The following is a 12,257-nucleotide window of genomic DNA, read 5'->3' on the forward strand; positions in this document are numbered from 1 at the left end:
TCTGAATGTTGGTAAATTTGTTTGAAATAACCAAAAGGTCACCTGGGAGGCAGCTCTGTCATAATCAAAGGTCAAGGTTGCCACCTGGATGGGCCTGCATGACACCCCCTGGCTGCTCCACTATATATTAGTGTGTCACCTTGGTAGCCTGATCTCCCAAAGCTGGAGACCTCAGCTTCTGAAATGGGAATCCGGTTTACTTAAAGACCAAGAGAGAGAATGAGAGCCACTCTGAGAGAGCCTGGCAGGCAGCAAGCGCTCAGTGGCTACTCATCCCTTCCAGTACCCAGACCTCACTCTGTTTCTAAGCTCTCGGAAGCACAGATGTGGGAGAAAAGCACTGGCAGGCTTCCCTGCTTCTCTTTGCTTTTTAGTTGTGTCTCTGTGGAGCAGGAGTGAGGGAGTCAGGGCTGCCGACATCACAAAGAAAGGGCTGATGTCTGTGGGCTTGGGGACATCTGGGAGGCCCATCAGACTGAGGTGGGGCCCTGCCAAGTTTTCATATGGTTTTCACATCACCAGGCCTGTTTTGATTTCGCTAAGTTTTCTGGCCTCGCTCCCTCCACACCTCCGGAAGAAAGGAAGTGCTGGTGATCTGCAGTGGGGGCTGCACACTGGGAGAAGCCAAGGGCCCGAGGAAGGAAAATGCTCCCTGGCCTGTGCAGAGCCCCGAGAACAGACCCCTCAGGGACAGTCTCCTCCTGCTCCTTCCCAGGGCCCCCCTTCCAGCCTGAGCTGGCCTCCCCAGGACTTAGTACTCTGTCTGCTCTTTCCTCCCAGAGGACGGCACGGGAAGTTGGCAGGAGAACAAAAGCCATTAGCGGCGTCTGGTCTGGCTGAGGTCTGAGAGTCCTTGGGCTCTGCTGGGCTCATGTGGGCCGGTCCCGCCATTATCTGCAAGCACACCAGCCCCTTCCTAGGTTCTGGACATAGCTTGGGAGCACTGTGTGAAGCTACGCAATAGTGGTGATAATAATTAATAATCAACCCAACAAATATGGATTGAGCTCCGTATTTATTGAGCTCCGACTATACACCAGGGCCTGGACTAGTTCTGAACAAAACGAACAGCAGCTGAGGTTCATGGGGTCAGCACTGGTAAAGATGGTGAAGAGTTGCTGGGAAGGAGGTCTTCTCTTTTGCCTGAGATTGCTAGCTGTACGACTGCTGTAAACCTGGAGCTTCCAGAGACAACTGCCTGGCCAGAGCCTGCCTGGGAGGCAGACGGACGAGAACACAGAAGCAGACCTACGGACCTGGGGATATTGTTTACGGACTTAGAGATGCTGTTGGAGCCTACGAACTCAGCCATGCCTGCACCCATTAAATCTTCCTTTGGATTTTTCTGGTAATGCAAACCCAGAAATCCCATTTTGATCCTGAAGCCAGTATGAATTGGGTTTGTGTCATTTTTTTTCTGCAGGAAGAATCCTAATTTGAAAAAGAGATTCTTTTTCTATCATCCCTAGATAAAATGAAACCCCTCCAGCCAGCCTCGCTGTTCCTCTGCTCCTTAGCTGATACTAGCCCTGCTCTCTTAGTTAAAGGTGGCATGGATTGTTATTCTTCAGCATCAAAGGTTGACCCTGGAGCTGACCCCATCTCCAACAATGACCCAAGGACCGAGGGACTTCAGTTTGCATGGGAGACAGCTGGGAGTAGGGGCTTTCCATGGCAATGTCTTCATCTGTAAGCATTAGACATCTGCTGTGACGTTATGGCCAGCTTACTACTATATCAGCCATTGACATGCCATTAATATCAACTTCCCCAATGCATCCCCATGCTCACCAGGCCCTGGGCTCATGACTGTCAGCTCATGGTCAGTAAATCACGTGGGCAATGAGAAGGAAAAGTTGGAAGTTTTGCAGAAATTAGGGCAAGGCAGTCCATAAATTGTTCCTGACTTCACCTTTCTCACTCAAGTAAGTGTTTAATGGGGTAGAGAGAAAGGTGTCATCTCAGGTTTGAATTATTCTCCACCACCAGCTTTCCAGAGGGAGTAAGGCCATTTTTGTATTCCACAGCAGGCTTGAGAATCAAACCATTTCAGGTGTCGGGTCTGTCTCCAGAGGGGCTGATCCTGTTTGTAATCATGCTGACCTTTCTTCATGGAAGGAAACAACCCACCTGGGGGCTTTGTGGAAGAGACTTGATAAATCAGCATCTGTTCATAAATGTGCTTTCATTTCCACCTCTCTGCCTTTGGCTTTCTGCCTGTCTTTTCTAAGTGGGAGAGCAAGACAGAGTGGGCACAACGAAGAGCTGGCCCAGGCCCTGGGGTCTGGCAGGATTTGCTGTGAAGCCTTGGAAATGCATCTCTCACTTCTTTGTCCTTCTAGGCTCTTCCAACGTGCAACCTTGGCTCGTTGGCGGGTTCCTATTCTTGACTCACCCCTGAACTATATTCATCTGCACCTAGGACAATGCCTGGCACACACCAGACCTGCAGCCTGGGCTACCCTGGTGCACAGCTCCAAAGCCACTGTTCATACTGACTCTGCGTGGTGCCCCTGGGGAGCCATTCATACAGGGAACAATGGGAATGGGGCCCTGGAACTGGGCAACTCAGAGACTGCACTCAATATATTTTGCTGATAAATAGATAAATGAATGAATGTATGAATGAGTGAATGAATGAATAAATGAAACCCTGGCTGGTCATACTTTGCCTTCTCTCTTTGGTTACCCAGGGTTCTTCTTTTTACTAGCTTGCCTTTAAATTCTGTTAATAAATATTGACTAGATGGCATCAGCCTCTGGATTAATTGTGTCCCCATGTCTAACTGTTTTCCATTCAGGCAATTTGACTGCTTATTCCAGCTTCTGAACAAGTTCTGCTCAAGCAGCCATTCTTTAGATTCCTCGCCCTTATCCTCCTCCTCCTCAAGATTTGTGACCACCCTTTGCTGCCTCTCCCCTATCTCTCTTTTAATCCTGCTTAGACTTCTGCCCCAGGACCATCAAGGCACTAGGATGGGTGCTGTTAGCTTCTTTGTTTCACATATAAACATACATGCCAGAAGTGGACCATAATTCAAGTAGATCACTGAGCTGTGGTCCATTTCTGACATTAGCCATGCTCACAATGCTTCTTTTCTTTATTCCTTTGGTCCCTCAAACCCACTGGTTTTCAGCAGATTCTGGAGGGCACCTCTCTTGCCCATGGGCTCCAGAAGGGGTAGCTGGCTACTGTGAGAGGCTTTCGTGCATGTTGGAACCTTGGGGTTCCCTGCTTAGGCTGGGCACTAATAACCACCAACATTCAAGTCTAAACGCCCTGCTTGCCAGTTTCCAAACCCTTCCATAATTCAGTTAAGACCTTACTCATCCAGCCCATGTTTCTGCTCCATCCTAACACAACCCTTCTGTGCAGCCCTTCTACCCCTCTCCATGGTGCCACATTCATTCTTCTTTCAAAGGCACTCTCTTAGCCAAATTTCATTATTCAAGGTCCAGCTCAACATTCAGCTCCTCCAGAAAGCCACCTATGTCCACTCCAGCCCTATTGATTTTCCTTAAGTACAATTTGACACAATTTTTTTGCATTGTAATATATCATCAATTCTTTCCTCTGTAGATGTTGCCTTGCTAACTAGATTATACATTCCTTAGAGGCCAGAATCACGTCAAATTATTTCAGTGACCTTCACACGGCTTCACACACACATGGTGGTTCAAACAAATAAACTTGACCTACCCTACTTTGTAGCTAAATATATTATATTTCTGGAATATTCTTTTTTTTTAATATTTGAAAAAGCACGAACACTTTCATCTTTTCAGCTTTGTGTTGATGAGGACAACTGAAGGTAAATAAGTTTGCTAGGGAAGTAGAATGTACTTGCTGTCTAAGACAAAAATAGAATCCTTTCTTCCAAACCCCTGCTGGAGCCTGTTACCTATACATAATGGTCACATGGGCGAGCATATGAAGCAATCAAAGGTTCTGTGGATGATTAACTGCTCAAGTGGGGCGGTGGCATTTGTCAACAGCTACCAGCATTCAGCAGATGTGTGGCTGGTCACTGTGCTGCATCTATTGTGAAGCATTATCCCTGCTTTGAATGGGGCTGGCATTACGTAAGGTGAAAAATCAAAACCAGAAATGGATGAATGCCATTTTTCCTTTTTTAAAAGCACTTTGCTATGGTTGGAGTTAAATTGAATTCCGCTCCATGAACTCAACTCTGAGTGTTTTTTTCTCAGGCCTCGAGACTTCTGGGCAAAATGAAGAGGTAGTTGAATTGAATGCTTCAGTTAAATTCAAGAAGTGATGCTCTTTCCTCCTCCCACAGGGGATAAGCTGGAAGTCTTGGTTTTGGCATTGCTCTTCTGGGCAGCCAGTACAAAACTTTCTGTGTTCTGACTCTAAATCGGCATAGGTAACATCCTGGTCAAATCACAGTCCCATAGCTGTGACCCACAGAGCTCCAGGGAGAGATGCTCTTACCCTGGGGGGTTATATGAAAAGTCATTTTTTACCAACTTCAGCCCCTCGCACTCCCATGCGTGTATGCATGTGTGTGTGTGTGTGCGTGTGTGCGCGCGCACACGCACACACACACAGCTTGCGACTCCAGCCTTCTTCCCAACCTGCTGCCCTCTTCATCCTGGCATTTCACACACTGCATTCCAAGCACAAATCTCTTCCACCTGCAAGTTGGGTACAAGATGAAAAGCTGAGACAAAGGCTGGGGATAAAGATGGCTCTGCCCTGGGGAGCCAGACAGTAGGGCCGATGGAGAAGTGGGCAGCACCAGTGAGTCGTGGAGCTCTGGAGCCAGACTGTCTGGGTGCAAAGGTTGCCATTCCCACTTCCCACCTGTGTCATCTTGAGCAAAGTGCCTAACTTTTCTGAGCCTGGATTCCACATGTGTAAATAGGGACAGCAGTATTAGCCTTGTCTTGTGGATTTGTGGTGACAGTTAAATGAGTCAGGACATATGGAGCACTTGGAACAGTGCCTAGGACATGGTATGTGCTTAATCATCTTAATTATCATTGTAGAAAAGGCATGCAAGTCCCCTAAGGGCCAGGATAAGATCCACATGAGACAGTGAAAAACAGCAAACCGTATCTGCCAGTTCTTACATAGAATCTGCTTTGCTCATTTACTTTATTCAGCAACTATTTATTGAGACCAAGTATGTGCCAGGCACTTGCTCAGTGCAGAGGATACAGAAGTGGGAAAAATGGTCCAGTCCTTGCCCTTGTGATCTTACAGTCCAGCCTGAATGTCCATTCAGACTCTTAGCCAGTGGAACCTTGGTGTGCAGCACAGTGCTGGCTCCTGGGAAGGTGATGGGAATTATTCATCCTTGCTCTCCCTTCAGGCAGGCTCCTTGTGGACATCCCTGATTCACTTCCCACTTAGATTCCAGAATCAGCCACTTAGAAACACAGTATGTGCTATCTGCTAAGCACTCTTCTAGGTTCTGGAGAGAGAGCTGGAGGAAAACCAAAGCTCTCCTCTCATGGAGGTTACACTCTAGGGCAGAGAGCCGAACAATGAAATGATGTAGCACATCAAATGATGAAGATGACAGGCTTAGCCCACACATCCAAGTGGCTCTGGGCCTGGAGGTGAACTGGGGAGGAAGGGCAGAGGAAAGAGGGAGGCAGGCCATGCCTTGGAAAGGAGCTTCCTGTGGGTCTGGCTGCCTCATGAGGATGAGGGAGAGGCTGCTAAGGGTCCTGCTGCTTGGCCAGCTTGTGGAGAGACCCTTGAGCTGCTGCTGCCCAGACAGCAGTCTGGATGTGGGTCTTTGCCATGTTCTTGGGCCTGGCATGTGCTGTCTGCCACACTCTGCCCTAAAATCGCAGCTGGTCTGCTTCATAACAGTGCAACAGCCTGCCCAGAAAAAGCGATTCCATCTCTTGCCCACAGAGAGGGAGCAGAGGAATGCTTTGGCTCTTGGCTTTATTGTGTGTTTTGGCAATGAACTAAGAAAGGCTTCTGCATGGTCTTTCCAGCCTATCTCCTCATTGAGACCCAGGTAAGAAGGAATTTGGAAGAGGATTTGCCTGGGTTTTAAGTATGCTACTTTCCAACAACTGATTTAGGGATGGACGATCCAGGCTGGAAAAATAACTCTTTGCTTCAGTGTTATAATGAAGATGTTAAACTTTCAAGATTTACAGGGCACTTTCATATGCCTAATCTCAATGGATATTCAACATATTGTATATCAGCAGATCTGTTATATTTACCATTGACTAAACATATTCCCCAGTGAGCATGGGAATACATACTCTTTGCAAAAAAAATTAAGGTGTTCTGTTGTTCTTTGCTTTTTGAACCAGTTAAGAATTATCTCAAACTACACTGGAGTTTTCCTATCTTGAAAAACATAAGGTCCTGAAGCTGCTAGCTTTACATTCCACATGAATTAATAATGGGCTTCACACAACATTCCCAGCAGAGATGCCCCTGCATACCAGTTTTCATGTTCTTCATGCTTGGAATGTGTGATTCCTCTATGAGCTACATTCTGCTCTGTGGAGTTGCTATTTTGGGGCTAAGCTGTTTCTTTATATAGAAACCAGTACCCTTGTCAAATCAAGTGAATACATGAGTCATTTGTGCATTTCCTAAAAACTATAGCATCAAATTTTTCTCATCTGCTCTGCATTTTCTTTTTTAGTTAGTAGGAAAATGCATTAAAAATGCAAACATCTTGGTGAAAATCCTAAACTTTCATAGACTACTGTTACAATGAAACTATTTTTTGGTAGTGATTGAATTTCATACATGTCTAAGAAATGATCATATTGCCATATGCATTTTCACCAACTAAATAACTCACATACCTCTACTAACTTGGGGATCCACTTCTATAATTCACACTGTGACCTGGGATGTTTAGATACTATTGAATGGTCTGAGACCGAGAGCTAGATAAAGCAATGAGATCAGTGGCTTTGGCCCCAAGCAAGACTTAATTTCTCTTAATTCCACTGTCCAGGTGATCTGGGGAGTGGGGAGAAGTGAAGCCTGTTCTTTCCTCATAACCCAGGTACAGGTAGGTGTTTATGAGAGTTTTGATTGCCTTTTAACTTCATACATTATGCTAAGGAGCTGAGGTTGTGGGGAAGAGGCTTTGCCTTCTGTGCAAGGACAAATAAGGATGCCTAACGTGTCCTTGGGTGACCTTCTAGGCCCCCCTAGGGGGAGTTAGAGGGCAAATGTTAGGTGTGTCCAATGTATTTAGGAATTTGAAACCAAAGGTTCTTTTAAACGATTGGTTCAATTGTCTGAATCTTTCTGAACCTTTTCTGTTTGTGCATATCTCCTGAGCACAATATCTTGTCAAGTCTCCCAAGAGCACTCATTCCTGGGGACCCAAGGCCAACACTTACTTCTCTCTCTCTTTTGTCTTCTGTGCAAAGGATGGGTGAGAGAGAGAAGGAGTGGATGGAGATGCTTGTAGGATTCTTCCCACTGGAGAAAAGAAGAAGAAAATTATCTGAAAGAACATTAGCGCTGTCTAGTTGTAGTATTGTTAGACCTTCATTTAACTAAGGGAACTTCTAATAATGGCTGTATTAATCATGCAGCACGGTCAGTTCCCAGTGCTGCTCAATAGCCCAGAAGGCTTTGGGACGACGGGCACTGTGAGTTTCCCTACTCTCCCTGGAATCGCGGTGGAAATTCACTAGTTGTTTCAAGTAATGTTTAAAACTTGAATTTATTCTGAGTTATTATCATTAGATTGTTTATCAAATAGGTGTTCTGTGTTCCCAGAAAAATGACTTGGATTATTAAGACTCAAATCACTGAGAGGAGAAGAAAATCTCATATTTTTCCCTGGATGAAAACAAGAATTGTTTTCACCTTTCCTTTTACCATCAGTTTATATATCACACTGGAAAAAGAGAAAGGAGGTGGGGGAAATCTTACAGAACCAGAAAGATAAAATCTGATAGAGTAGCAAAGGAATATAACTGTAGAACAGGAGCCCCTCTTTCTCCCTGAGTGTGGAAAGGGTGGGGACGTGGGCCATTTGCTACCATAGAAACCAACTAAGGTATGTGGAAGGGGGAGGGAATGTCCATCCCAAGAACTTACAGATTTTACTTTTTTCAAAGTTAAAGTGTTCTAGTCAATAGGTGATCTTTCTAATGGCAAAAAGTGTGTGTGTGTACCTTTTTTTATTTAATTGATTTTCTATCTGCTTTCCCTCCTACTTTGCCTTTTGAATCTTGTGATTCTGTCTTTCAGTCCAGCCTTGACTAAAAGGAAGGTTGACAATTAAAAAAAACACCCATTGAGTACCCACTGTGTGTCAGGGATAGCTCTCTAGAGAAATGCACAGAACCGCAAGACACCTGACACACACCGCATAGAGCCATTGGATGGAAACCTCCTCTTGTGCAGATGATCATATCCATCCCTATGTCCGTACTCAGAGATCTCTTGGAAAATGAGCAGCTCGAAATGAATTTCCTTCCCTCATCATTCCAGAGACTTTTTCTGAGCCACGGATGGTCTTAATTTTTAAAATTGAATGTTAAAAATGCCATGACAAGTCTTCCTCAACACAGATGCAGGAGACACGCTTCCCCTGCTTGTGTTCTTTACAGTTCCATGCCATAGGCAACCACCTTTCCTTTTCCCTTACCAGCCCCTTAGTATTTTCTAAACTACTGCAGAAGGCAGTATATATATCTATAGTATTTTTTTAGAGGTATTTTAGATTCACAGAAAAATTGAATGAAAGATGCGGGTTTCCCATACACAGCCCCTGCCCCCACATACATATGGTCTCCCCTACTAACAACATCCCCCATGAGAGTGGCACCTTGTTTTGATCATTGAACCTGCACTGACACATCACTGTCACTCAAAGCCCATAGTTCACATTAGGGCTCCCTCTTGGTGGCGTATATCCTATGGGTTTAGAAAAATTTAAGTGGCATGTATCTGCTGTAACAGCATCATACAGAGTAGTTCAATGCCCTGGGATCCTCTGGGCCCTGCCTGTTCACCCCTCCCTTCCTCCCTACTGGCAACCACCAATTTTTTTGCCATCTTCTTAGTCTTGCCTTATAGTTGGACTCATACAGCAGGTACCCTTTTCAGAGTGGCTTCTGCCACTTAGTAATATTCATTCAAGATTCCTTTAGGTCTTCACAGCTCTTTTTAGTGCTGAATACTCCATTGTTGGGATGCACTAATATCCTTCAACCATGTGTTTGCTTCTGTAGATTGTAGGATAACACTCTGTGGATACCCGGGGACTCACAAAGGTGAAATGGAAAGGAAGGGACAGCTTGCTAGCTGTGCTTCCCAGTGAGGGAGGAATGGCTGAGTTTCGGAGTTCTGTGTGAGGGACATTGTTGAAACCAGGGGTCACTCTCAGCATGGCTTGTGCAAGGGTCACAACTTCATACAAACAGGTGGGGTGAGGACTTGTTCAGTACAAATGACAGAGATCCAGCTTAAACAAGAGCTTAATCTCAAAAGTGACTGTATTGGCTCCTCTAAGTGGGAATTTCAAAAGGTAAATCAGAATTTTCAGACACGTCTTGATGCAGCACCAGAAAAATTCCATGAGGGTCCCCACTCTCTCTGCCTCCCAAATTTGCTTTCTCCTGAGCTGGCATCATCCCAAGGCCAGCCTCCCTCCACAACATGGCCAGGATGGCTACCTGGATCTCCAGGCTCACTTTCCACCAGCTGATTAACACCAGGGCAAATGAAGTACTCCTTTTCCCAGCAAAACTCTCCAGGGAGGAATTGCACTGGCTCAATGATGAATGAACACCTGTGGCTTATCGGTATCCACCCCTGGGATTTTAGGGATTGGTATCACCCTGCTACCACAGCTCGAGCACCATGAGAGTGGTCCAGGGGAGGTATTCAAAAGCAATCAGGGTGCTCTTGCTCACTGAAGAATGGAAAAGGATTCTGAGCAAGTGCAATCAATAGATGCTCCCTGTGCCAGGCCATAGGAAAACAGCTTAAAATAGCAGAGATGGGTGTTGATACACACCTAAAATCAACAGATTTTATATTCTGGTATTCTAAGGGCTTCCAGAAATTGGGTTGCCTCTGGAAGCTCTCAGATCAAAGATCAGCTCTAAAGACCAACAAAGGAGGTGATAGCAACTCCAGATGCTGAGGCAAAATTGGAACTTGGCAAAATATTTCTCCTTCCTTTCTTTCCCAAGCCTCTGGCATTCTACACCCTTCTCCTCCCTGCCCATCCTTGTCTCTTTTGGCTCAACCAAAAAAAAAAAAAAAGTGGGTGGGAGTGGGGGTTGGAGGAGGAATGAAAGAGAGAGAGCAGTTTAAACCACTTTGTAACACTACATCACAGGAGACGGTCTCACTGTTAATGCCCTGGCTGTTTACTGTTATTCAGCCTTTTCAGACTTGGACTCTTCTAGCCCTTATGGGCTATATGACCTTGGAGGAATTTTTAATGAGACTTTGCTTTCTCATTTACAAAATAGAAGCATGGTGCATTACAGATGGTCACAAATTCTTTGACACTACTCCCCTAAAGGTGGGATTGTTGCCTTTTAATGTGGGTGGTTTCTGTGACTGACCAGTGGAATATAGCAGAAGTGATGCTGTACCAATTTCCATGCACAGGCTTTAAGAGATTAGCAGCTTTCATTTCCTGGCTTAGAATCCTCATGCTAAGGGAAACCACCAGCCATGCCATAAGGGAGCCTGAGCTAACCACGTGGGGAGGCTGGATAGAGAAAGACATGCTAGGTAGTCTAGGCGCAGCTGGCCAAACTGTTCCAGCTGAAATGCAGAGACGTGAATTCAAATGCTATTTTGGACGTCCAGCTGGGATGACCCTTCAGATGACTCCAGCCCCAGCTGCCATCTAACTGCAACATGAAAGGCCCCAAGTGAGAATCATCCAGTGGAGCACAGTGCATCCTTAGAAGTGTGAGCCACTAAGGTATGAGGGGGTTACTAAGCAACAATAGATAACTGCCACTGGAAGTGGTGGTAATATCTTCCTCATAGGGCTGTCGTGAAGGGAAAATGACATCTCTATATGCTGAATCCCTAGACCACAGTGTGCAATAAAACAAGCCTTCAATATGTATCAGTTCTTCTGCTCTTCCTTCTTCCTTTGCATTAATTCTATGAGTAGCCACCAAAGGGTAACTCTGTTATCCCAGGCAGAGTGGCATGGAGGTGGGCTACATGCTCCTTGTCTGAAATTTGAAGAGCTCTCTTTCCTTCTTCCATCTTTCTCTTGTTTATTTCTTTTCAGTGTTCTTCAAAGCACAACCAGATCATTTAGACCTAAAATAAGAATACCAAATTCAGCTTTTGTGTTTCAAACAGAAAAATCACAGGCTTGGTGCTGGCTCTTGGTAAGGAAAATAAAGCCCCAGAAGCTAAAATGATTCAAAACAAAATTCCCCTTGAGAACTTTTGTCGTGTGTGTGTGTGTGTGTGTGTGTGTGTATGTGTGTAAAAAGCAGTTAAACAAATACTTTAGACTATACAATTATTTTACCATATAAGCATGATAGAATTTCAGACTTTTTTGGGGTGGGGTGGGGGTGGTGTTAAAAAGTACATGACTACCTGTAATTATACTCTAAGTTTGATTTTATAGAACAACAAATTCAAGTTTGATATAAAGCATGCAGAAAGATATGGTGCATACTGGAAATGTTCTTTTTCCCTCTGACTCAAATGGCTAAATTAATTTCATTCTTGTGATCTCCCTAGAAGTCAGCCTTTTATTATGTTCATTATTACGGTTGTGTGTCTTGCTCATTATGTTGCTCATCCTGGAAGACTTGCTACCAAGACTGTTTGAGATTTCCTATCTACTTCCCCCTTGAATTCCTGAAACAACTAAATTGTGATGGGCAAAAGTGTCTATTTCAGAATCGGAACTGGGTAAGCATCATAAATTCGGTCAAATAGGTGGCCAATTACATACAGGGTGGAAAGTGAGTCAAATTAGATGACTGACGTATAGAAAAGGGAAGGCTTATTTTACTTTTACATTTCAGCCTTTACTGTGGGTGTGGACACAGAGCCCCATTGTTTGTTGTTATACGCCCCAGGGATGTGGAGATCACAAGGTTAGAAAGGTCCGGAGGTGAGGGGGTCAGATGGAGGATTATGGGGAGGTGGTCAGCCCCAGTATCTGGTGACATTTTGCAGTCAGTTCCAGTTAACTGAATGTTACTTGGACGGCGAATTTAGCCTGCCACTGATTACACCATTCCCTGATGAGAATGTAAAGTGGCTGGAGTTGGGTATT

Source organism: Manis pentadactyla, chromosome 5 (assembly GCF_030020395.1).
Source record: "Manis pentadactyla isolate mManPen7 chromosome 5, mManPen7.hap1, whole genome shotgun sequence".
Lineage (NCBI taxonomy): Eukaryota > Metazoa > Chordata > Mammalia > Pholidota > Manidae > Manis > Manis pentadactyla.